Source organism: Falco biarmicus, chromosome 1, assembly GCF_023638135.1.
Source record: "Falco biarmicus isolate bFalBia1 chromosome 1, bFalBia1.pri, whole genome shotgun sequence".
Taxonomy (NCBI): domain Eukaryota; kingdom Metazoa; phylum Chordata; class Aves; order Falconiformes; family Falconidae; genus Falco; species Falco biarmicus.
In genome coordinates, this window is record NC_079288.1 from 108,293,835 (window position 1) to 108,321,634 (window position 27,800).

The window sequence follows — 27,800 nt, forward strand, 5'->3', positions numbered from 1 at the left end:
CTGATTTGCAGAGATTTTTCTGTGTTTCTCAGAGAGCCATGCTATCGATTATTATTTATTAATATTCACATGGTCATTGAAAAGGTTGCATATTGCCAAGATGTAATTAATTGGCATCAGTCTAGCACAGAAGAGACCTTGTCAGAACACTCTTCGTTAAGTGCATCATTTTCGAAATTATTTGTCTTCTGTTCATTTAATTAGGGAGCAGAAACAATACAATGTTAGATGATAAATCTGAGCCAATAAATAGAAAACTGAGAATTAGGAAAGTCTGCAAGAGAAACAAGTATATTATGATCAATTCATTATCTTACATTTACACATATTGTACATTTAATATCAATTTGTAGACAATGTTTGAAAAAAGCAGGATGTGTTCATGAACAGAAAGTAAAATATAAAATATCAGACCCTGTGCATCTTTAGTTTCATTGACCTGTTTGATGACTGAAAAACCAAACAAGTAAATTAAGTGATGAAATACATCAGTACAACCAAATGTGTCCCTAATCTTGTAGGCACAGCACCTCTGTCAGTATGACCCTACTATAGCATTAACTTTACCTAATTGATCTGAAAGTAGGAGGTAAAAATGAAATTTGGCATGTTGCTCAAATTGTGAAGTGTATATAGCATCTGAGTAGGTCTGGGAAATCTAAGGAGAGACAGAAAAGCTGCATCATCAGTTCAAAAGTGCTTTTAAAGCCTCTGGTAGTAGAAGGAGAGCCAAGCCAAAGCTGTAATAAATTTTGACTTTGTGCCATATTAATTTCCTTTATGACAAATACTTAAACTCCTATGTGAGCAGTGTGATATTGTAGAAGGGTAAGGCAATGTCACAAGTCATGTCGAAAAATATGAGCTATATGTTTTAGGAGACTTGTATATGCAAAGAAAAGGATCTCTAGTAAATATATGCAAAAAATATTATGGTTTTCTCACTTTAAAGGTTCAAGGGAGAAATTCAGAAGGGTTACCTTACAATTATGTCACAAAATACAATATATCTCTTTATAGGATTTCTCTTTAATTTTTTTACCTGAACCACTATTGCAAAATCCCTGATGTTCATAATTTACAATGAAATTACCTTTTTTAAATTTTCTAAAAAAGCTGAAATATGGAAGCTGCAATTTTTACTGTTATGTAGATAACAGTACATATTCTACATTAAAACTAAACTTTTAAATTGCTAATATATTTCCTAGTCTTTGCAAAACTGAAATAAAAACCCTCCAAAAGCTAATAAAACCATTATGATGTTTTTAATTTTAAAAAGAAAAAGAAATGTTCAACATTTCCAAGTAAAAAACATAAGCATATTTTGATTCAGAGGTCTTGAAATATTTCATTCTTCATAATTTCATTTATGTTATTTTCAAATCATTAGGATATACCATATCATATATATCTTGCTATTAACTTGTCAAAATGCTAGTTGAAAGAAATTGAAGATAAATATAACTAATCAAAAAACCAATTATTATTATTATTAGTTTAATCGAAATTATATATTTCAACTGTATTTATAATACTTAATTTTAAATATGCTAGGTTACATGATTAAAAGCTAATCACAGGGAACACAGCTGCCCAGCAAGGATCACAGGAACAACAGAGGCAGAAGAGCCCTAGAGACCCAATAAGCGAAATGATGTCAAAGAACCAGCTTCTCCAAAGACCATCAGAGGAGACTAATTAGACCATTGATGCCAGTGAGAAACCCACCAGGATGAGTCAGCCAGAACTCCTCTCTCCATAAGGCCATGCAGGCTATCGGGGTGGTTGCCTGAGAGTGTATAGGACTTACCATGGATGCAGGAGGAAGAACATTTGGGGACTGTGTAAAGCTTCTGATATGGCTTAAAGGGATTGTGGAAATAAGCAAGACTCATTATGGGATGCTGTACTGGGGCTTGCTGGACAGGAGTTAACTTCCTTCGTAGTAGCCCGCATGGTGCTGTGTTTTGGATTTGTGATTAAAAGAGCATTGGTAACACACTGGTGTTTTGGCTACTGCTGAACAGCGCTTGCACAGCATTAAAGTTTTCTCTTTTTCTTGCCAGCAGCCTTCAGTCCCGAGCAGCCAGAGAAGCTGGAAGAAACTGTCTTTGCTGCTTATGTTGGTGTGAGTGTGGTGACTGGTGGTGTGGGTTCCCTCAAAGGCAGTTTTCTCTCTTCATCGGTCTATGCGGACAGCCATGTTACAGCATGTGTGCACTGTTTGAATGCTGCTCAGCCTTGCCACTGGCTGCACCTGGGGACATGGAGCCACAGCAGCCTCACATGGGAGCCACCTGCGTCCCGAAGCCCACCAGATGTGGCATTCTCTGACATCAGGTCACTGCTATTAATTGACACGCTCATACTGGGGACGCTACTGAATTTCTGAAAGCCTAGCTTGCCTTGGTGTCCTCAGTGCTCTTGTGTATTTTAGAAACGGAGCACCGTCCTTTTACAGTCTTCTGTCCTGAACCTTACTTTATTTCTTTATTTAGGTAACTCTTGCAGATAAAAGTCTCCTCTCTGACCTGTACAGCAAGTTCCTCTCAGCTTCAGCTGATGTGGCAACTAAAGATTTCTTCTTAGTTAGGAAAAAAAATCATTTGTTCCTTCCTTGAATTAACCTCTGTTTTTAGAGGTCTTCACTAGCTCTTCGTCTGTTTCTTCTATATCCTTCTATTATCCTCAGCCTCTGAAGAGAAGTACTTTATTTCAGGTTGGAAGTGCAAGGTTTACTCCTATGTTCATGGGCGTTCATCATCCTACCTGACAACTACTAGAGATAGCAGTCACACCACTGCTAACATCCTTGCTGTCACTGCTAAAAGACCAGTGCAGGAACCAAAGACATAACCATGACAGAAATTTGAATAGAACTTTTAATTTCAACATTGAAAATAAATGGGGAATTTGCCAACCTATATAATAGGATCTTCAGTTTTATCCTAACCTGGACTTATATTAATGACTGGAAAGATTTGCAAGCAGAAAATACATTCCAAGAAATACATGTATAGTAAGAGAAATAGGAGATTTAAGAATTTAGGAAGATGAATGAAACCTTATGCCAGGAATTAAGATGTTAAATATTTAAGCAAGATTTTAAATTCACTCTAAAAGTTTGTATATGCTCAGTTAAGTTAATGATTCGCTATCCTCCCCCCCCCTCCCCCTCCCAGTTTTCGTTTTTATTTCCTTTAAGAAAGGAAAAGAGAAAGGAATATATTTAGGGGGCAGTAATAAACACCAGCAGAAGCTGAAATTGTAAATTATAGTAAATAATGGGAAAAGTTTCCCTTTTAAAAAGAAAACTACTGAAAACTATTTAAACTTTTTTCATTTCTCTGAATCTGTCTAGATTTTACATCAAATATTCTGTGTATAGGTTTGCTTTTTGTCCTTGAAGGTGCTATAAAAATTTATTTTTCTGAACACTCAATTACAATTAAAAAAAATTACTTTTTCTTCATTTTGTTCCAGTGTATTCTATTTTATTTTAAGCCCAGAAGCTCAGTAAGTGCTTTTAGGCAAAGTGTAGCAGTTAGCTTCAAGCAAAATAAATTTAGAACAATGACACAAGACATTATTAAATAGTAACTGACCCCTCTTGAATTCTTTTTGAAAGAGCTATGGCAGTCTCTGCGCGCATTACTTTTCTAAGGGTGAGAATTGACTATGCTGTACAGTAAGTGAACTTCATGAGATCATTTTATTCCTGTGCTGAGTCTGATTTTTTGTGGATTTTTTTATGTCAGGAACAAACAAAGCCAGTTCGTTGTACAACAGTGGAGCTCGAAGATACACATATTTCTATTCATACTTTGTGAAGGCTGATTGGCAAGTGTTGTTTTTCTACACTGCACAAAAGTCCTATTGAAAAAGTGTCAGGAAGGTTATATGCCCTGTTCAAAAGGATTATTCGACTACTTTTGCCATATCTTTTATTCCACATATCAAAGAAAAAATTTGAGCTATTTATAAAAGACACTGTTTGGCCTATTTATAAAGGACACCAAGTGAAATTTAGTCTGTGTGATCATAAGCCATGCCCTTTTACAGTTTTTTGTCTTTTTCTCCTGTTCAGAAAATTTACAAAACAACAGACTCCTAAAGAAAACCAACTCAAACTATCTATTGGCTTCAACAGGTTGAGTCAGAATGAATGTAGAGAAGAAAAAAGGAAAAAAGAGGGAAACATTCACATAAGTATTAAAAAATGTTTCAGACAACAGAAAAGACATTATATTAGAAATTATTAAATAGAAAAAAAGATAGTACAAAATGTTTTAAAAGAGAAACCGATATGACCTTTCATGTCTTTGCTCCTCTACTACCAAATATGTTTGAAGTCATTCAAGTACCTACCAGCAGGCACCTCCCTTTGCTGCTCCAGAGCACCACTGCAGATACAGTGCAGCAACAAAACTCCCCACTAGATGGCAGTGGCACCACTAATTGATGATCCTTCACCTTACACTTTTTTTTTAATTACGTTGATGCTTGCACCTTCAAGATTGTGATTAAAACACGTTATTTTTAAACCAATTATAAGCCTACAAAAGTTAGTAATAAATTTAATAAATACTGAAGTTTCCATTCTGTGGGAAAGCATTTTACTAGTACTCCTCGTGGGACTAAATGGAACCTAAAATAAAGTATGGAAACATTTGCACGATTGAAAAGTACTGAGAAGTTCAGAAATCATACCAATAAATGAATATATGCAAAAAAAAATCTTTCACTTTGGGACAATTAATGATGAAACTACATTACTAATGTCCTGAGAATCATCATTTAAGGAACCGGTATTCTATTGTCCTCTGATGTCTTCAGTCCTTGGCTGAATTATAATTTTCAAGATTCACTATGCTGCTTTATCAGAAAAAAATGATACATTATAATTTAGAAGAAAAAGTCGTCCAAAAAGGTCATGAGAAGACAGTTCAAGCTACAACCTTCAAGAGACAATTTGCCTCAAGAGAGTACTGATTATTATTAAATGATTTGAAACCAAAAATTTATAATCAGTTCAATAAATGGAAATATTTCAATTCACATCCAACTGTTTCCAGACATAATGAATTGGTTTAAAGAAAAAGTATCAGCAAATTTTCCTACACAAAATAATATTTTCTATTAGAGAACCATTAAAGGAGACATTTCCAGCCTGCTCTAGTGGGTATCCTGTGCATGCACTAGCTATCCTGTTCTGCCATGTTTTTAGAAGGGTCCCTGAGACACTGGCCTCTGAGATAGCCTTCACAAAACTTTTTCAAATTGTTTTTTTCTTTCTAAAGGACTCCTATTCACAGCCCATTAAATTTTTACAAAAAATCCATATTAATCTGTAATTTCATGCAGTCGTATTAGCCTGCTTATTTTACAGCAGCTTTCAGTAACTCAAGGTTGCTGTTTCCAGACAGTTTGGTGCATGACAAACTGGAAACAGAGAAGGCCAGAAGTAATAACAAGTTTAGAAGATAATACCAAGGAGGAAACAAAATCAAATTAAATACGTTACGTCCTTGGGCACAGTCTGAAGATCCTAAGTCAAGTAAAATTCTGTTCACAAGTAAATATTGTTTTGATGCATCAACAGGTTAAAAATGGCTTGTCTCCTCTTCTAGAAATTAAACCATTTCTTCAGGGAGGGAAGTGATGTGTATGTGAGCTTTATGTCTGTGGGCAGATGTTTTCTTTCATTGCAGAGTCCTCAAGGAAAGCATTCTGTTTTCCTGGCTGTATTATTGAAGATCACCAAAATGGAGTTACAGTAATCTATCCTCCCTACTACTGTTATAAATAATGCAGGTTTCTGTCTGATTTAAGACTATTTCCAGGGTACAACACAGGTAGTAAAACTAGGCAATGAATTCTGCACTAAGCATTTAAGACAGCTTCACAGGGCTTTCGCCCTAGGAAAGAATGCAAAGTATGGCCAGGAGAAGATGCACTGTCCAGATCTCAGCTGAAATACCTGCAGCCTGTAATCTATGAAACAATTTAGTTTCCTTGAAACATTGGGAAACGTGACTTCCCTCTAACCAAGCAGTGCACTCTTTTGAGTTTCTTTTTCTGAGAAAATTATACCCTAGCATAATAGCTTTTTATTTTTCTGATTCCTTTTGTGTTTCTGTGATTCATGTTGTTAGAAGATGCCACCTGGTGGACTTCAGGACTCAGAGGTCCCCCTCCAGTCGCAGCCCCACAGATGTGAGGCTGCTGTGGCTCCGTGTCCCCAGGTGCAGCCAGTGGCAAGGCTGAGCAGCATTCAAACAGCGCACACATGCTGTAACATGGCTGTCCGCCTATCCAGCGTAGAGCGAAAACTGGATGTTTGCTCAACGACATCTGTTCTGTATGAGTGCCTGGTCCCCTTCCAAATTTTAGGACACGTAGGGAAAACAGAAGGCCTGTTAAATCATTAAAGATGGCCTTGGACTTAGGCAGTTGTCTAAACTCTGAACTGTGCTTATTTTCCAACTAATCCTTGAGGTCCATAAACTCAAACAATGCCTCAGTTTCCATTGGCAACTGTAACGTTGCATGGGGTTGTTGTGACCCAAGGACCACTTAGGATCTAAAATTTTCCTAAGTTTAAGATTAGATAAAACACTTTTATATAAAGCCTTCTCTCTCCTGAGGATAGGAAAGTGACTCCCACACACCCTTCCCACATACATCTCAATGTTTATACTAATCACTGACATGAGGGTAGGTGCCAGTAACAGTTTTCCAGATGGCTGTCATTTTAAGGTACAACAAAAATATAGATCCTAAAAGCTACTAACACCCCCCATGATTATTCTTTTGAAAGTCTTCTGTGAGGACACTGAAATCACTTGAAGTAGAATACCAAAGGGTATTCTGGGTTGCCCTGGGGAATCCTCAATAGACTTCTGAGTTGTGATAGCTTATGCAAATATTTCTTACAATCTTTCTTTTATTGTCATCCAAGAATCTATGCTCTTCTCCTTTCATATCATAGAGGTCTGGAAAATTAACGTGTAATCAAGGTCTCACAATACTTTGTGGTTTTGTACTATTTTTCGCTTTCTTTCAGGGATTTTTAAATATGGGAAAATGTTTTCATGTTAAAAAATGTTCCTAGCCTCACGAATGAAAGAAAAAGGAGGAAAATTAACCCATTTTGGGGGAAAAAGCAGGGAACATTATCTGAAGTATTTTAAGTGCTCCAAAATGAAAAAGTGAAAGGAAACAACTCACAATTCATTATTTCATCAATAATTCATGACATTGCAGTGATTATTTTTTTTAATTTTGGAAAGTTCTTTCATTATTTCTGAGCACTTTGAGGTGGAAATTCTGAAGAGCTATGAGATACAGTGTATCAACTGTAAAACTTTCAAATAGTGGGTTGCTTTCAAATGAAAAATAATAAGTAAGATCCCTGAAAATTGAAAGGGAAGTTTGATTAGTTTTTCGTTTCACCTTACACTTGTTCAGTTCAAAGATTTTCCATTAAGACTTCAAACTGTAATCAGAAACAGCCGTGAAAGGAAGATGATGTTACTTGCACGATTGTTACGCTCCATACCAATATCAATCTTTGACAAAAGACCATCATTATCAATTATCATTGAATACCTCAGTAGAGTCATGTTTGTGGAAAGAGAGTGCCAAGTTCTGTCATTGGTAGTTATGTGGGTATAATGCCAAGAAGACTAGAAAGGAATGTTCTGCAGCTCACATTTGCAGGGATGGGGGTGGGGTGGAATCCTCTCAAGCCCGGGTGTTTGATCTGTCTATTAGCACCCCAGGAAAGCCAAGACCCTTGTGCCTCACCAGTCTGTTAGCACCCTGTTACAAGGACCCTTCAATAAACAGTCCCACTGGATCGGAGGGCAAATGGATTGACTTGTTCAGGGAAACACACCAACAGCATTAGAGGGACCCCTCAGTGGGTCTTCCCACTTTGTTTAAATGTGTTACCTGCTGCTGGCAACTGCTAGTGCTCGCAAAGGACTCACACTAACAGTTTGCAGAATAGCATTCTTTATTCTAAAATCTTGACAAGTTAAGATTCATGATTTTCTATAATTTCCCCCCTCCAAGTGATTTTCCCCACAAGGTCCCTCTGGAGAAGGGTAACATAGGAAGAGAAAGATAAAGATAAAATGCTTTGTTTTCTTTTTGGTGAAATGCTCATGTATTAACATGAAAATGACCACACAATTACAAAAACAGATCTAAATGAAACTGAACCAAACTCCCTCTTTTTTAAGCAAAAAACAAATACTCAAAAAAAAAAAGCGCAGGGCAGGCTAGGGATTAGAAAGTTACATACTTTGTATAAACTCATATACTTGTATATGGAGATTTTTTTCCTTGGTTATATCTTTTTTTTTAAATCTTTTTTGAAAGCATCCAGTATCACTTTTTAGAAACAGGGTACTGGAGTCAGTATTAACAGATGACGGGGGTGATGACAGGCGCCATCATAATGGACTGGAAATTCAGAATCTGTTTGGGTAATTATTGTGTTGTTCAAAAAAATATACTTCACACTTCTCTAACATTTCTTTCCTGTTTGGGATCTGAAGTTACTGTATGAAAACATATAAACAAGATTATGCAGATTTTTATAGTCAGAGAAACTGGGGCACTAAGTGTGTAAATGGCTTGCTTAGCCTGTGGCAGAGTGGCGAATTGAACGAGCATTTTCCAACTGCTAGTTTCAGTAGGAAATATAATCTCCTGTATTTGTCACCTTTTTTGGAATTTGTGGTGTTGGGGTTTTTTTTTGACTCTTTCAATGTTAATTGAATTTTTGTTATAGCAATTATGCAGCTATGGTAGCCTAGGGTCCAGTTTGCAGCCAGCTGTAAATTACTAGTGCAATGGCCATTTCTCCCCATTTTTTAGATGTAGTTAGCCCATGGCTATCTGCACTACAGAAGAAATAAGCAGACCTAAGAGAAAGTTTCTGATTTGTGGCAACATACCATGTTATTTGAGCGTGCACGCATCCTTGGATATAAGATGCATTCGGAAAAAGCCTTCAAACCTTATCTTTCTTGGCTAAAGGAATTAACTTGTTTTAAATCATGGCATACATAACTCTAAGACAAATAAAATCACCTAAGTCTGCAACTACTTTGGGAAATCCAGCTCTTAAAAAGCTAATCATAAATTTTAATGTTTTTCCAGTTTATATTCTTAAAGTCTGCTTGCCAAAGGAAGAGAATAATACTTAATTCTTTCAAATATTTTTAAAACCCTAACTTAAACTACATAACTGATATTAACAAAAATATTTATGCCCTATAATGATTCCCACTGCTACAAGACTGTAAATCTATTATTTAACCAAGATGTTAGAATATGTAGGATCAAAGCAGTTGAAAAATTGTGAAAACTTAGGACAGCAGAACCATGCACCCTAGCGTGGAGTTCAGGAGAAACGCAGAGGGGAAACAGAAAAAGAGGGAACTGGCTTGATATATCAGTTCACCTGGGCAGTTAAGTAGGCAAAGCAAAAAATAGTGATGCACCAGCCATCTCCATGTATAGATGAAGACATGAGCTTATACATATCATTACTGTGAATTACAGTATTTGGGCAGCTTGCTCATTTTCATCCTCAATGTAACAGCCACACATACCTCACTATCACTTTGTTGGACCTGGGGGAAGCAACCTTCCACTGAACTGTTTTCTCATTTATTTTCTCTGACATCAAAGACTAGCTTTTTTCTCATCTGGGATGCTTTGTCATTCCCAGGGGGGTCTTCCTTCTTTATCCATGAAGGACAGTGTCTTAGGAGAAGTGAAAAGGAGTAGCAAAAATTTTCTGTGTACAGAAAACCTTTGTGAATAAATTACTTGAACATTGTGACTAGCTGGAGTCAACTTTTGCTTGTTCATGACTATGTAAAGTTCCATTGCTATCAGTTTGAAAGTCCAAGTCATGTTTATCTGCTTTCATTTATCAGAAATATGTTATGCCCCTGTACATCTGGCCAGTTTTATTGGGCTTGATTATTGCAGTTGCAATTTTACATTTAATTGTTAATGCTGTTAGTGACATCAAAATTAATTTGTCTCTCATGGAATGTAGTTTGGCTGAATTCTTACCTTTTGGATTTCTGAATTCTTTGGGTGGGTTTCCTACTAATAAGGTATGAACATGAAATACATATATCCTGATATGATTACAGTTTCTTACAAAACAGATTTATGACATGATTTCCATAGATCCTATGAAAACTAACTGTAATGGTGATGTGGCTGCAAAAAGCCATGCCTTTGGGCAAGCACCTTTCTACTTGGTCTGCAAATCACAGCTCAGGCTTATGATGTACAAATTACAGTTAATTTTTTATTAATAATTCTTGTTGTCACATGTTTGATGGCATGTAAAACTTATTAATATTCCTTACAATAATACGTGATGTATAGCAAAACTTACATTGCCTTTTCCAAAATTAATCTAAGATTACTAACAAAAAAATCAATAGTCTTTTTCTTATGCAGTTATCGTGGAAGATTTATATGGAAAAAACAAATCAGCAAAATTGAGAACAGAAGTTTGAGATAATAAAGAGTCCAGAATTATTTAACAACAGAGAGGCAAGGGCTGTGGTCTACATTTTTAGATGAGATCATATTCTTATTTAATCGATGTTGCAGCAGCAACTTGAGTAACATTAAATTGATTTGATTTTCGGAAGTAGATTACTGCATTTTCAAAATCGGACATAAACAAGCATTGTAAAACGTAGAATCACTTTTGTAAATGAAGACTTAAATGTTGACAATTAGAAAAAAGGGGCTAGCAGTCTTCATGGTAAGATCTCTTCAAGAGATTCTCTGGCCATGCAAGAGATGCATAGCACAAGGCAGGGCCTGGTCTTCTAAGATTTGGCTGCAGCATGCTGTGGTTCTCTTAGAGTCCACTTGAGCACTTTCCTTGTCAGGGAAAGCAATTCATGGGGGCTTTTGTGCATCTGATCTCATTCTGATATCTGATTAAAATATGACTGGATCATTTACATGGGTTTAGAGACTATGATATGCTCCTGGATGATGTACTCTAAATATAGCTAATATGTCCTAAAAGAAGCCACTTCACCAATCTGCACTTCCCTCTGTTTGGTGGTGCCTCATTCCACATCTGAATTCAGAAATTTTCTGAGGACGTCCTCTCCTCCAGCTGAGTCTGACAAAATGTTGGCAGGCATTCCTTTCTTCATCTATGCAAGATGAGTATTTAAGGGTGCAAAAGGTTGATAAAAGATCCATGGTGATTGAAAGAAAAGATCTACTGGCCTCTAAAAACACTGTTTCCTTGTCTATACTACTTCTCAGCACTTTATTTTAAAGTAAAGAACATTAAATTTCCTCTGGAATATCACTAGAGTGTCAGTTAAACCATCTCAAGTGTCCATAAATGCTAATTTGATGGAGCTGCTTGAAGTTATTTCAGTGGTTTTAATAACAACATGTCTCTTCCAAGCTCATTTCTCTGAGCATGGGATAAAGTTTTTGTAGCTGATCTGCCCTTTGTTTTGTTTGTAGCTTGTGTGTCTGAAAAATACAATTCTGTACTTATGTTCCACATACTCATATATTCATACAGGCTCTTATTTAATAATGTCTCTGACATTAAAGGAGGAAATTACTCTTTTAAAAAAGAGAGGGAACAAGAGAGAGAATGCTCTAAATTAGCAGTATGTGCCTGGGAAAATTACATGGCATTGTAAGTGGAGAGGAATACTCTTAATTAAAAAACGCTTGGGAATATTCAGCCAATGGAATCCAGTGATCGACTGGATGTTAACTTACTAGATTTAAATAGATGTTGACTCTCTGCAACAGTGGTCATAGCAACAGAACATTCCATTTGGAGGGGAGAGAGGTAGAAGAATACTGCGCTTGAATCACATTCATACATAAATAGACACAGACACGCAGAGAGATATAGATATAAATATCTAAAAACATGTTTTCCTAGGGCCATAAAACCTTATTGCAACCTGTTAGGAGCTTTGCCCTTGGCAGTACTTGGACTTTACACAATGAAAGATATAAAAATGAGAATAGAGCCATTCAGTTTTGCTCAGCATCTCATACCCTGACTGTGTTCTGCTCAGCAAACAATCTTTAAATCAATTATAGATTAATCATGAGATAAAGTACAGAAACAAAATTGTATGTAAGTGGGTTAATATTGTTTATATTGATGTTAAATATGCGACTTCTTTTAAAGTGAAATCTGAACTTGTAAACAGAAAACTACTTCTGATTTACTTTTACTCTATGTTTTGTTTGATCAGAAGGACTTGGGTTGTAAAAAGTAACATGCCAATATACCACCCACACAGTGATATTTTAAACACTACCACAGCAACACGATACCCTTATCACTGATGAGCTTCTGAGGTAAATTGGTTCTGGAGGTTTCATTTAAGAGCCAAAAAGTATTATTCTAACATTATAGTGACAGTGTGGGACTAGTGGTTCCCATTTCAGTAGGTACATCAATAAGTGAGAACAATTATAGGTGTGTATACCAATCCTCAAAAGCAAAATAGATCAACTAAAAAGCCAAAACACTTGAGAGGATGATATAGTAGTGGAACCACACTCATGTTATCAGAATAATCCTACAGGAAGTTTTTATGCTACACCTAGTTAACATACTTAGTCCCCTTTAGCATCTAAACAGCTTATTGTCTTTATTTTTCTTGTGATAATAATAATAATTTTTAATAAGAGTATAGAAAAATTATCTGAAGACAAAGTAAGCATTTTTTTCATTGCAGTTATGCACTCACAAAGTTTGGACTTTTTTTCATCTGAAAAAGGACTATTTTCCATCTGAACTGCTGCTGGAAAACAGGGAGGGAAAATTATTACAAGAATGTAGGACCTTATCCCACTCACTGAACAAGTTTTGCTTTAGTCTGACTGCTCACAGCAATATTTAGAAGTGCTGCCCAGAATCCTCAGCTCTCTTTATAGAACTGCCTCACCTTATTAAAATTAAGAAAAAACAGTATCAAATACATACTCAGAAAGCGTATCTTTTCAGACAGAAAATGCATAGTGTTTGGCCAAACTCTGATTCTATGACAGCAAATCACTTACTGATTTAAACTGATTTCAAAATAAATGTAGAAGTCCACTGATCTTTAGCAGAGTACAAAAAAGCTGGGTCTAGTTTTATATAAAAAATAAATTCCCTAAAATGGAGCAGTCGTTATAATTTATTAAACTCTGCCAATCACCCTTGTGACTTAGAAATTTCTTAGTCTTTGCTGCAGCAATTTGTTAATTTCTTACATATAATGGTTCACAAGCTTAGCAGACCAGAAGACAGAGACACATGTATCGTTTGTTTTCTACCCTTTAAAGTGTATAGGTATGGTGTGAGAACATCACAGGAGGAAAAAAAACACCACAACAAAAACATTAGCTGTGAATAGCCCTATAGAGCTTCCTTAGTAGTTATTGAGTATGGATAAGTACAGCTGACTGCTGGGATCATGGCATTCCATAGCCAGAGATCTTTCCTCTCAAACCCAGTGAATGTGTCTATCACAGAGTTCACTTACCCAGAGACAGAGGGCAGAAATTCTCCGAGAGGGAGAGTGGCTCCTGAATAAAACTCTGTCATTTGACACAGCAGTTGCTCTAATGATTCCAATAAACTTTGAGACTGTGTAGCTTAGTCACATATACTTTAAATAAATATATAATTACAACATAGGGAGCACATATATAATATCTAGAATTAAATATGTATATAATGTATATGTACAGTAAAGTTTAAATAAATTTTCTTAATGACTAGCACTCTTCATCCCTAAAAAGTTAGGTTTTCCTTATATATATATTTTAGTATACAATTCCATATATTTTTATATCTGAGGTAACCTTATAATTTGTAAAATCTTCAGCAATTAATTTTCATTAGTTAAGATTCAAAAGTTTTTGGAAATGTGCTGACAGGTGTGACAACAATTTAAACTCATTGGTTCATAATCCAAAGACATTTGGCAAATTTCTATAAACTCATGCTATGCATAGAAGCAAACACAACAGGAAGTGATTGCACTTATCTGCTGAGAGCAGCTGTCATGCTGTTGAACTGTGTAAACTTACATGGGAAAAGCTGGCAAACTACAACAGCATTACAGACACCTCTAAAGTCCCCTTGGCATTCAGACCAAGAGCTTCTAGAGTTTTCTCAAAGGGAGCTTGGAAATAGTGCTCATATTCAGGAGTTTAAAGTATCTCTTTCTCTCCCTATATAGATCCTATTCATTTAAAGGCAAATCTCAACCCCAGTCTCCAGGAAGAGATTGCACTTTTAATGCAGTTTAATCTTCTTTCCAACACTGCCAGGCATACTGAGAACAATTTACACAGTGCTACAGATTGTTATCAACCAAACCCACTGCTTATTCCTTCTCTGAATGATTTTTTTTAAATGTATCTTAAATAGTAATTGTTCCATATTTATTAAGAGCTTCATGTTTTCCCACAGAATTATTCAGTAAAGTTATGTCCTTCATGTAGGATAGCTCTAGCCATTTTCACAGCTTGTAGTCATTGAAAACACTAGGCCATATAAAGAAAACCCTTACAAATCTAAGACACCTTTCTCCCAAAAATTACAGGGCACAGAAAGTTTACTTCATGATCTTGAAGGAGATGTACTCATTAGTTGTCACTGGTTTGGCTTCACTGATGACATAATCAGCCATAAAACCAAGGTTTTTTTAAAAGCTTCTCTTATTAATACCTCTTTTAAAGTTAATACCAACAAGGCTGCAGGCTTCTTTTTCTTCTAAGGACCAAATAATTAGTTTCAAAGGGTGGTGGGTTCCTACTCTTATGTTTCTCTGTAATCTATTAATAAACATGCAGAGTTGTAAAATAACAAATCTCCAGCACATCTTTCAGCTCTTATGAAAACGTTTCTGTTACTGACTAATGTTTTGGGTATTGAGATGTAAAAACAGTTACAGAAAATCTTAGTTATGCTTAGGACAGAAAGTCTGATCTAATTCCTCAGAATGCTTTAAATGTTAGGATAGAGATTAATCAGGAAAAGATCAATCAGGGGATTGATCAGCAGAAAAAAGAGCATTGTAGCAACTTTTTGTCAACCTGCTTTTTTTATTAAGAAAACAGGTTGTGGCATTTTGTGCCAGCATGTTGCATGAGTAGACAAAAAACAACTGAAGCAATCAGTTGGAAGTCATAAGGGTATGCCTGAGTTCTTAGTATTTGCTGGGTTAAGGTAACATTCCTGACCAGTAACCTAAGGGAGCACATAGATTAGTTTAAGGTTATCCCAGCTACAAGGAAAATCAGTTAAGTCTAAAGAGATTTCAATGCCAAAACCTGAAGTTACAGTACTAATCACATGATTTTCAGTCCTGAAAAAAAAAGAAAAAAGTAATTTTTAGAAGATCTATCAGTTCTGAAGAGGTCTTTAAATACTGCTTAAACAGAGACATAGAATAAGTCTTCTTTTAAAAAAAAATTCTTAAACCAAAGAAACCATGTAACTAGAAAAGTTATAGCAGAATCTTTGTAAATAAATACATACATCTGAAGTAATGGAACACTGAGGAATAAAATGGAATAGGAAAATAAACTCTAGAGTTCTGAGCACAGTGATAGGTATCTTGGTTTAACCCCAGCCAGGAACCAAGTACTACTCAGCCACTCGCTCACTCCCCCCAACCCCCAGAGGGATTGGGAGGAGAACTGGGAAGGAACGTAGAACTCAAGGGTTGAGATAAGAACAATATAATAATTGAAATAAAATTACAAACAAATAATAATGAAAAGAGGGTGAAGGGAAGAGGAACAAAATCCAAAGGGAAGGAAGAAAAGGGAACAAGTGATGCACAATGCAGTTGTTCACTACCCACTGACTGATGCCCAGCCATCCTCAAGCAGCTATCTGCAAGCCCCAGCCAACTCCCCAGTTTATATACCCAGCATGACGTCCCATGGTATGGAATACCCCTTTGGCTAGTTCAGGTTAGCTGTCCTGGCTGTGCCCCCTCCCAGTTTCTTGTGCCCCTCCAGACCTCTTGCTGGCAGGGCCTGAGAAACTGAAAAGTCCTTGACTTCATATAATCATTACCCAGCAACAACCAAAACCATCAGTGTGCTGTCAACATTGTTCTCACACCAAATCCAAAACACGGCACTGCACCAGCTACTAATTAACTCTATCCCAGCCAAAACCAGGACAATAAGTAAAAAATACAGTTAGTAGAAGATTAGTTGTATTCTTCCACATGGATAGCAGAAGAAATTGTGATGAAGTAAATGGGGTTATAGTAGGATTTTTAAAAAAGTTTGTAAAGTCAGGATTTGGTCAAATCCATGAAATTAAAATAGAAGAAAAGCATCAGATTTGTCTTTCAAAGAAGTTACAGCAAAATACAGAACTAAGATAGTGAATGTGTTACATGGGACAGCAGGACCAAAAGCAATGGTGGATTTCTAAATATGTCAAAAATTACATAGTACTATAAAAAAGATACATTTTTTCAAGCAAGATATGGCATATGAGAAACTGAGGACGATCAACAAAAGCCAGTTGCTTAGAAATCCACAAATAAAAGCTACTATCAAATATTTGGAATATTTATCAAAAGATATAAGGAATAAGATGGATCCTGTTGTCTTTCAGGAGAACAGTACCACATAGACTGCTTCATAAGAACATTTGTAAAAATTAAAAGACATCTATTGCTGAATAACTGTTCTTCAGTTTTTTCATTAAGGCAAAACAATGGATAGATATCGGTGGCCAGACTGTCTAGCTTGATATTAAATTACAAGGTATAAATCTAATTCAAAAAGGATACTGCATGGTGATAAGGATGTTTATGAATGAGCATCCCACAAAAGTCGACTAGCAGTTACAAAAAAGTGAGAAACAAAACTGATGCAGTTATCAGACAGATACCAGGGTAATATTTGATGTATTGTTGGGGAGAAAATAAAGAGAAAATTATGTAATTGCTTAATGTAATTTTCATCTTCATCATGAGGAAAATATAAATATACTTGATTCCAAAAGAAACCAAAGTCTAAAATAAAAACACCTACAGACTTTGAAAGAAGAGTCATCTGTTAGTTTGCTGCTTGTGTACCTGAATTTGAAAAAGTTTCTGTATAGATTTTGTTAAACCTTGCGCTTAAGGCATAGCTTGCCTGTTGCAAATCACAGAACACTTAGAGATTTTTCGGATCTATTGATTTTGAAGTTAATTGAACCTGTATTTCGATCTTTTGTAAATTTAGTTTAATTGCGGGGTTTTTTCCTACCTGTACTTACCTCATATTTTAAACCTGCTTAACCATCACTGGTCTTTTGCTCTCCACTATTGTGCTTTGCTAATTTCCTGATTTTGTGTCACAGACTTCCCTAGCTTGTCTCTTGTAAATTACACCAAATAACAATCATCAAGGTCATAGACTCCCTTTTTTTATTCAATTAAGCACTTCAGACAAAATGACAAAAGGGAACAACATATGATTACCAAACCCAATAGGAAAGTCAGAATACTTATTTTAAAAATCTGTTGACATTTTGTGACCTCACTTAGCAAGAATCATACTGAACAAATTGCAATTATTTGAAACGGGAAATCAAGCTATTGGTATGCTTATGTTTACTTCATTGGGACAGAGATTACATATGTTTGAACGATGTATACAACAGAGAAGACCAAAGAGCATTGTCATCTCTGTTTCTCACTCATGAGTGCCTATGGTAGAACTTTGGATTGCTTTTTAGAAGCCTCTTTCTTTTCCACTGATTCTCAGATAAGTTCACATCACTCTTCCCAGACAACTGCTTGAAATAGAAAGACTGAGAGAAAAGGTCTTATTATTCAGTCATTTTATCCAAGTGAGTTTTTGCAAGCGTTCTGATAACGTAAGCAGACTGTATTTCCTAAAAAAGATTGCTTTCTCCTAGTAGATATCTTCCCAAATTTTTAGGGAAGCAATTGGACTGTACAGTCACAAAGGACAATATATGATGCAGTACTAGGATATGGTCTCAGTAACAGCCCTTACTCCATTTGAATTTCTCCAGCATTCGTACACAATCATAACATACTAGTATCAGCAAACATATGCCATAGTTACAAGCAAAGCAAGACATGCACCTACACGGTAATCTAAAACACTGTAATCTATAGAAGTATGATGATTTATATGGTTTGAGAGCAAAGTCACATGAAGCTTGACATAAAAAGGTCTCAATCCAGACTCCATCTAAGCACTTGCTTGCTGTAGATTCAAAAATAATCTAGACACAGTCAATGTACATAATTAAGTTCCTGACTTGGATGCTACAGAAACTGCAGTACCTTTTCAAATAAGACCAACCACCATTTATTTAAAAAACCCTAAATCTCTGTTTTTATCTGTAGATTTGAAATACTATTTTTGCATTTTTAGAACACTTACAACTTACTCAGAATTCAGAAATATTTGATAAAGCATTAGCAAATGTTAAATCAAGATTAGACACACATGAATGTAAATACTAATGCCCTTTTACGCATTACTTCAACAGGCTGGTTTAGAGACAACAGTTAACATACTTTAAAATAACTAATTAGCACCAATTAAAATGTATGGAAATGTTTAAGTCAGCAGCTGTCAGAAGGCAGCTAATCTTTTAGCACAGAGAGGGAATCCTCCTTTCTCATCCTTTGAATGAGTCAGATGCCTTAATCTAGGTATTCCCAGGCCTCGAGCTGAAACAGGTCAGGCAGCCACTGCTGACCACTGCAGTGTTAAACCGAGACACAGCCAGCTCGGGGCAAGGCAAGTGAAGGCATGTGCTGACACGCTGCACCTTCTGCTGGTAATGGTGTTTACTGGACTGCATGAGCAGATGTTAAATGTGTTAGTAGTTCAGGTGATTTCAGGGAAACCTATGACAAGAATAGAAGAGCAAATTCATATAGTTCATGGCTTTGATCGCAGCTGCTTTCACAAAAGGGAATACACCACTTTTTGATTTATCTCTGGTTCGGTCTTTTACAACTTTTCTTCAAACCCGCTTGCTTAGAGATGCTTAAAAAGAAGCCCCTCCAAACCTTAGATTTTAGGGTATAATCATTCTGTGAATTCAAGCAGAACAACCAAGTAGCAATGTATAGATTTTCCTGATTCTCCACCTAATTGCATTATGCATGGAACAGTGTGACATATGCAAGCTTGGCCAGACCACACATTGTCTAGTCACTTTTCAGCAGTGACATGATACACAGTGTCATCACTTATGATTTGATACATTGATAATCAAGCTGATAAAATAATCACACATTACTGAAGACAGCTATCAAGAAATCACAGTATTGTCTCTTTCTTTAGTGGATGGATGCGAAAGCAACCAGTCGATGTGTTAATCAAAGTCACTGGTTTCATTCATTTTTCCAGAACATCTGCAATCTGAAATTCCCTTTAAAAAGTAAATATAGCAAAGGCTCTGTGAACTTCTAATTTTTTCAAGATTACGGGGGTTTATTTACGGTATATACTGTACAACTTAAAATTGCAGTCTCTGGCATCTCTCCAGGTTCTCAGGCATATCATAATATTTAGAAATAACAATTAAAACACCTCAAGATTTTCCAGTACAATACCTTAATTAATCATTTTTTGAGGTACAAAAGCAGTAAAAGCAAATACAAATCAATTTGTTCTGCCAAAGCAGAGTCATATAAACCGCTTTTCAGTGCTCAGCTTATCCAACCATAGAAAGCCCTTAGCTACTTTCAAAGCTTACAAAACCAAAAATTCTTCCTATTACATGCATGAGGACAAAAAGACAGCCAGGCTCCTTTTCATTCACAGAACCATTCACAGTTCTTAATTCTGGAAAATATTCTACTAGCAATCCCTTACCATCTGATTTTAATGATCACAACTAGAATTATCATAGATGGTTTAGAACTTTAACATAAAACCAATACCTTAAATTAGCCAGACACTCTCCTTAAAACAGATAAGTACATGCTATCTCTGCCAGTTACTTTCCTTAAATCACTAACATTATTTCATTGTCATCTGAATTAAGCCACATGCAACTATAGTATATAGGACAAATGGGATTATAACACAGTGGCTTGGTGAATTTTAATAAACAGTATAATCAGTGGTAACAAAATTATTAAAACAGCATTCAGTGAATCTTTGGGGCATCTACCATCATTAAACTTGACTTGTACAATTGCAGGTTGTTATAAACTCAGAGATCACTTTCATTCTCAAAAGAGAAAATTTGGGTTTGCTCACCTGGTTTTGTCCATCTTAATTTACTAAATAATTACTTCAGTTGTTCACATTCAGTATTGAGGTTAAGTATAAGAAACTGAAGATCACAAAAATTTTAGCCTTTAGATACTGCAAAGTCAGTTAAGGATATTTGAAGTATTCTAGGTGTAAGCTTGTCAAAATCACAAGGTTTAGACAGGAGACTGTGACCACAAAACATTCTGATTGTGTTCTCCAGTTTGTGTTTTTTTTATACATAAGGAAAGCTAATTAATGAGCATGCTTAAGTTACAATGAACAAATGTCCCAAAGGTCCCTACACTCTGGCAATATCCCTTCAATCATTTAATTTGTATGTTAAAAAGACAATGTGAAAAGTCTTCAAGGCAAGCCTAATCAAAATAAACAGTCCCCCTGTAATAAAAAATGTGACCTGAGATTTGTTAACTGATTTATTAGAATTTAAAAGAAATCGAAACCATACATTGAATTCAAATAGATAATGGGAACAAAGAGGTGATGCAATTGAAGAAAACATAAAGAGCCTTGTTAATGATGGATCAGAAAAGGCTAAGAAATGACAGAAAGTTCTGTGACAGGTACACTGTCCTGGTGAGCAGAAAACAGTTATTAGATCGGAACTTCAAGTATAGCTTTTGCAACTCTGTAAACTACCAGGAACTACCTTACAAAACACAAAATGTTTCAGAATTGGCTTCTAAAAAAATTAAATCACAGCTAGAAAAATATCAAAATGAGAATAAGCACTGTTTGAAGCAGAACCCCTTTCTGTGCCTCAGATTCCCTATCTGTAACAAACAATGCTAATCATAATGGTTTCCCTGTATAGCACATTGAAATCTATATAAAAATTTCTAGTAACAGCTTTCCAAAAAGTGAAACCTGAATGTTTAAAAGTATTTGTAGAGAAAGACATTTTTGAATTCTGGAAAAAATATAGAAAATATTTTTTTTTTCCTTCAGCGGACTATAAAACAGTGATGAATTAAGGAAATTCCCTTTCTTATAGACAATTACATTACTCATGTTTGATGGGTTCAAGTAGCTTTTTTTAAAAACAAAGCAAGGCAATGGATTGCACATCCAAGGAGAATAATAGAAGCTGAGGCTGTCAACAAGTTGTTCCCTGTAAGTGAAAATATCATGCAATAGATCAAGAAGAGATTATTAAAATTGTTAGCAATAAAAGCTAACTCCTTGGATTATTGTTAGCAATAATTTTTTTGTCTAAACCCCCAGATTAAAACTTCTGTATTATCAGATCAAAGATGAAGCAGATAGTTCTGGAAATTTACTTAGCACCTATCTGCATGGTTTTTAAAAAAAATCATCAATAAAGCTAGAGCGTGGGGGGCACACAGGACAGGATGAAAGAAAGGGCAGTGGACACAGTCTGTGTTCAGGGCAAAAATGTGAGACAAATGCAACCAGGAACCCAGCAACACAAGAAGCTGCCTGCTGACTCGTAACTGCTCTCATACTTTTTTTTTTTTATACATTGCATTATGAGCACACTGTATCCAGCAAATTGCTAGGAACAATTTTTGGTGCAGGCTGGACACAACAATCTGGAAGGTGCTTTGCTGGATCTGCTACTCCCAGTCAAGGATGAACTTGCCATATGCATAATAGTTGATGAAAGCCTTTGCTGAAGTGACCGTGCTGCGAGACAGTAGAGATTTAATACCCTTGGGGAAGGGAGGCAGGAGACTTCAGCATAGCAGACTTTGGCATTGTCAGGGAACTGACAGGTAAGAAGCCAGGGGATGTTGCCAGGCAGGAGAAAGGGGTCCAGGAGAGCTATCTGATCTTCTAGGAGGACAACCTTCACAAAACATTCTCTAATGGACCATTCCAATGTGCTGAATAGGCATGGCAGGTGGCCAAACTGGTTGAATAAGGAATTGCTGACTGAACTGAAAAATAAAAATATGCTGTATGGAAGATAGGAAAGGTGACAGACCACCAACGTGAAATGCAGAAGCATCACCTACATTTGCAGCACTGGACTTGAAAATAGCAAGGATGTGAAAGGCAGCTGCAAATATTCATATATATCAACTAGATCTGTATAAGCTTCAAATGTACCCCCCGAATCTTTTCCCTAGATGTCACGAAGCATTGTTAAAATTGGCATTAAGACTGATAGTTATCACATGAAGAACACTGGGAAGACAGCGAGTGTGGGGATCAGTGTAGTCAAAGGTGCATGCCTCTAAATCCAAGTTAATTTTGTTGGTTTCATTTCCTGGAAAGCAAAATGGGGGAAGAGTAATATATACTGTGATCAAATGAATCCAAGTTACTGAATCACATCATAGGATTGAGAAAGATCAAGTGAGTTTTTATACAAGCATACACCTTTTTGATATAAGCAAAAGATTATACAGCCATTTAGATACATTTGAGTCTGGGAAAACTGCAGCTGACTCCACAAGTGAGAAAGGAAAATTTATAACTTGACAATCTGATAGATTTATCTTCTGTAAAGTATTTTTAGACATACTGCCCTAGCTTATCTGAACCATCTTTCTGCCAAATGTTGCCCTGTAAAGACAGCAGAGAACGGACTGAACATTCTTACAGTTCCTTTGGTTCACAGTCTGTTTGTGAGCCTCCAACTCCTAATAAAAGAGCTTTTTATTAATATGTCAAAGCTCAGCTGCTGACAAGCACCGTGTTCTGTCGTAGCTACTAAGATGGTGGTGATCTCTAGCAAAAGGGCAAGGAAACTGCTTCATCTAAATCCACACTAGTGCAATTGATTAAATTAGCATTTCCCATCTCCAACTGGACAAAAATTGAATGTTTCTCTCTTCTAATTGTGCTCTAGACTTTTTTCATTTGTCTGCAGCAACATTTAAAGGAGAAGTGAGAGAATTGAGGGAACAATTTTTGACAACTATCAAAACTAAATATATTTTCAATCTAATTGTTTATGCTTGTTTTCTTATACTTATGTAATGTTAAACTTGCTGTCCTTTTAATGTTTCGTCTCCAAAGTTGTTGCTACAGGCTTTGAAATAGCAGTTAACTGCATTTTGGAATTTAGATGAGCTGTGACCTATTTTATTTTTTTTCCCCCTCAGTGCCAAAAGCACTGCCTTTCAAAACAAGCTGTATCAAACCAAAGATTTGATGAAATTTATCAGGGAAAAGTGTTCACTTCTAATCCATTGATACAAGCACAGTACTGTAGTGCATGATAACGAATACACAGCAGTTCACGAAATGAAATTTGTTTCATTTTCATCACATTCATTTGTGAATTTTGTGGGTGTTTTCCCCACGTACATAATCAACCTTTTGGTAGGTAAGATTATCACTCCCATGTTTCAGACTTCTTAACTACTGTGAAGTGCTGTCCTTGTCCAACAAATATAGATTGTAGATGCTATTCAGAGATAAAAATGGTATTTTTGTTCATTCATTTAAAACAACAAAATTCCACTTTCATTTGCAAGAAATCATTCCTAATTGAGCTCTGCCTTCGAGGCAGAATAATCTGATAATAGTGATGAATTTATTTACTCACATAGATTAGCAGACATTACTGTGTATTTTGAAACACTTCTGTGGCTGCACTGGCTCACAGACTGAATTAATGTACCAGTTGAAGGGAAGGTAGGTAAGTATGACTGTATCCAGGAGATGATGCTTTCCTCCAGGATTCCTACTGGCAATTTCCTGTAGCAATTCTCTTTGCATCAGTTTGGCAACTATAAATGTGAGATAACTGTTCTTTTATTCTCCCATCTTGTCTTCTCTGCTCAGATAGTAAGCTCTGCAGGATAGCAATGTGTGCCTATCTATCTATACACTGTGCTAGATCTATCTATATAAATCTATATATACACTGTGTCCAAAAATCTGTGCTTATTTCAGAGAAGGTGCTGTACTACACTTGCACTTCAACAAAAAGGGGTAGAAATAAATTAATTGAAATTTTGGAAAAGTATAAGGATTTGATGTATTAAGTGCAACTGTAATACATTAATAAATTTAAGATATAGTTACAAGCATTTCCCATATGGATTCAGTATTTTCAACTAGAATTTTCAGTAAAAGAACATATTTTTGCTGAATATTTTTTTCCTCAAAATAGATTTGAGTTTTGTGTAAAAGGGTCTTAGAAAAAAGAAAACAAGGGGGTTTAATATTTGTATTGATATTTATTTAATATTTATAAGCATTTAAAATGAGATCTATATAATTTTCAAATACTGAAGGGCTTTCTATTTTATTAAACAATTTCTTCTGCCTTTCTACACTTTTCAATACATTTATATTTTAAGATATATTAAGTTAAAACTCTCAAATTTGATTTTATTTTCATTTCAGGCTGTTAACTCTGTCTACTTCCTAAATTTTGGCAGTAAATTTTTAAGAACTTGTAAGCATACACCAAAAAAAAACCTTTCTGCATCTCTCAATGCAAGAATTTGCTTATAAGGAATTATAAGCAATATATTGACCAAAAAAATAATTGACAATTATTTCCTTTTCTGATTTCTGAGCATTTGGTTTCATACCACGGTACAGTTTAAAGTACAGATTTGAATGAGCAGTCATGTGCACAATCAGTTATATAGCCCTATAGAACTTCTTACAAACTTTATTGTACTCATCCCCCAACAACAGCAGATTAAATCTGCACAGATGTTCAGCAGATTAAAAACTTTGGGGGTTATATTAAAGATATTCTGCTGTATTCTATGGGAACTCAATATCTTGTATTAAAGAAAGTTTATACAAGCCACAAAAAGGCAGAAAGTACATACCACAGAAATCTGTATCATTACTTGTTCATGAAAGGAAACTAATCTCACAAAAACAGTATATGAAAGAGGGCAGGAATTTAGGTAGCACAGGAATGGCTCTTCAACAGAAATAGTGAAACTCTTATAGACAGATTATGATTAGAGCAAGAAAAGTGCTTAAAGGAGACACTTGTGACATTTTTTGCAATAAGCAAGGGAAGCACTGGTTCCATTATTTCAAAATGTATGACCTTCCCCCCTTGGAACTACAGCATTTTTGCCAAGTACTTTTGTTGTTATTCTATCTGCATTAAACAAAAATACATGATCTAAAGTGTTATATTCATAATTAAGTACTACTTATTTGTAAAAACATAGGACAATTACTTGCATTCTTCTGCATTTCATGAATCTGTCTTTAATAAAACAAAGACAAATGTCCCTGCTACATTTTTAGGGAAAGGACTGGGATCTTTAGACAAAGTTTTAAATGTAACACTAAGTAAAAGATCTATTGTATAAATCCAATATACATTTTCTTACAATAAATTTTGTTTAGCTGGAAACTGTATAATCAATGGCCAAGAAAGTTAAGCTTTAGTCTGCGGAATATAGATTCTTAATATCTGCAATAACTATTTCTGTAAAGAGCTTAAATAATATGTACCCCTCTGATTAATCTTATGCCAAAGTTCAGTCAAAAACTTAATTAATTTGCAAAAGCATTTGGCTAACAGCCTGCTTTTCAACCTTTTCAAGAAAACTTAGGAAAGCAGATAAACTTTGGGGGAAAGAAAAATATCACTTGTTCAGATTTTTTGTAGTAATATCTGCTTAACTTGTTAACTAAAAATGTTCAACTGCTTTTTACTCTTACAGAAATTTAGAGTCAACATAGTTATGAAGGCAGTAATTGAAGAAAGAGTTTTATGAAGGTTAGGTGCCCTAGTTTTTGAATCCTGGAGATAGATACTGCCTTGTTACACCTGAGCGGTGGCAATGATGAAGGAACTGGAAAGCTCAGAGTTAACTGCAAAATTCCAAACTGAGATTGCAAAACTGACACAGAAAAGCTCCAGCCAAATACATTTCCTCCCTTGTAGAAAGAACAAAGAAATAAGTCTATGAAACTTAGTAACTCATTATTTATTTTGAAACAGTAACTCTAATAACATAGTTAATCTTTAAGGACTAATTTCTACTCCTATTGAAAGCATTAGTCTGGAGTAAGACCTCAGGCAATAGTGTCAGAACATGGAGCTTGAAGAAGGGCAATGGATAGGTTTCTTTCATATCAGAATTACTATTACCAAATCAGAAGCCTGTATATATTATTTATCCTTTTATTAACATTGTAATAATGCTATACTCAGTTAAGCTTCAAAAGTCACATTAATATGTCTGTCATTTGCCACTGCATTCTTAGTAGGTAATTTGATCCACAAAAAGCAATATTGCACACTAATACAACTAAAAATACAAAGTCTTCAGCTAATACATCAGACTTCTCCTGAAGTGTAGTCCTTTCATCTTTTTTTTTCATGTGAAACAGGACACTATTGGGCTCTGAGTGGATATAGTAACTGTTACTCTTTTCCAAGTTATAAGTGCTGTTCTTTTCTGGAGTGTCATTCTGTCTTCAATTTCATTTAGTTAAAAATATTTTAAATAGATAAACAAGCGGTTGGGGGGTTCATGCTATTTTCACTGGTCGCCAATATGACTACATGACTTTCAATTACGCTTTAAAAAGTATTCGGCAGATTAGGATTTCTAAAGGTTTTCTATCTTTTTGGTAAGGAAATTCACAGATTGGTGAATTCTCATGTGCACACCATTATAAAGCAGAGTAGGAACCAGAAAAAATTATTATCCTAAAGAACTTTTCACTTCCTAGTACTGTTCATTTTTAGATTACATAAGCTGCTATCATCAGAACAAAATGTCACTGCAGAGATGCACATATCAGGAGACAAAAACAGTCTTCACAAGCTGACAAATCCACTTGTATAACACCTAAGTTTTCTCTCAAAGGAATTACAGAGTGTTATGGAGCTGAGTCTTTTTCTCCATCCCTGTACTGCCACTGTAATATCTGTGTTTGGAGGTACTCCTTTGCATTGCCACAAAAGCTAAAAAGGAGCAGCAGCAAGGCCAAACATTTCTCACAAAGACCCTCACTTCAGCTTTAGAGCTGTTTCATCTCTGCAGTCAAGCATACCACAATCACACTATAAATGAATGGAGAAAGCCCTGTAAGACACTGTCTACATTACTTTTGCATTTCTGGGATTCCAGACATTACCACTTGGCTACTGTTATCTTTTTCTTTCCAGAAATTTTATAAGGGTTTCTTAGTTGTTAAAAGATCATATCTCATTATCATAGGATCTTTGAAAGTCATTTAACCTCCACATAAGTTGTGGCCTCCATCTCCAATATGACCTTATTTTTTGGACATTTAACACAGCTGCTCAATTGATGTCAAGCTTGAAGAGCAATCACACCTCTGAATCTGGCCAGCAAGCAGACACCACCAAAATCCCTGGGGAAAGTGCATGTACTCATTTGCAATACTAGATTCATGATGCCTGCATCATTCCACCTGTGCTCCAGGGTTACTGGATGCCAACACATCCTTTCTGAAGACATTGTGCTACATTCCAGTAAATCAGGGTTTGATCAATTTTCAGCACAGGCAGGGTGACTGTAAAC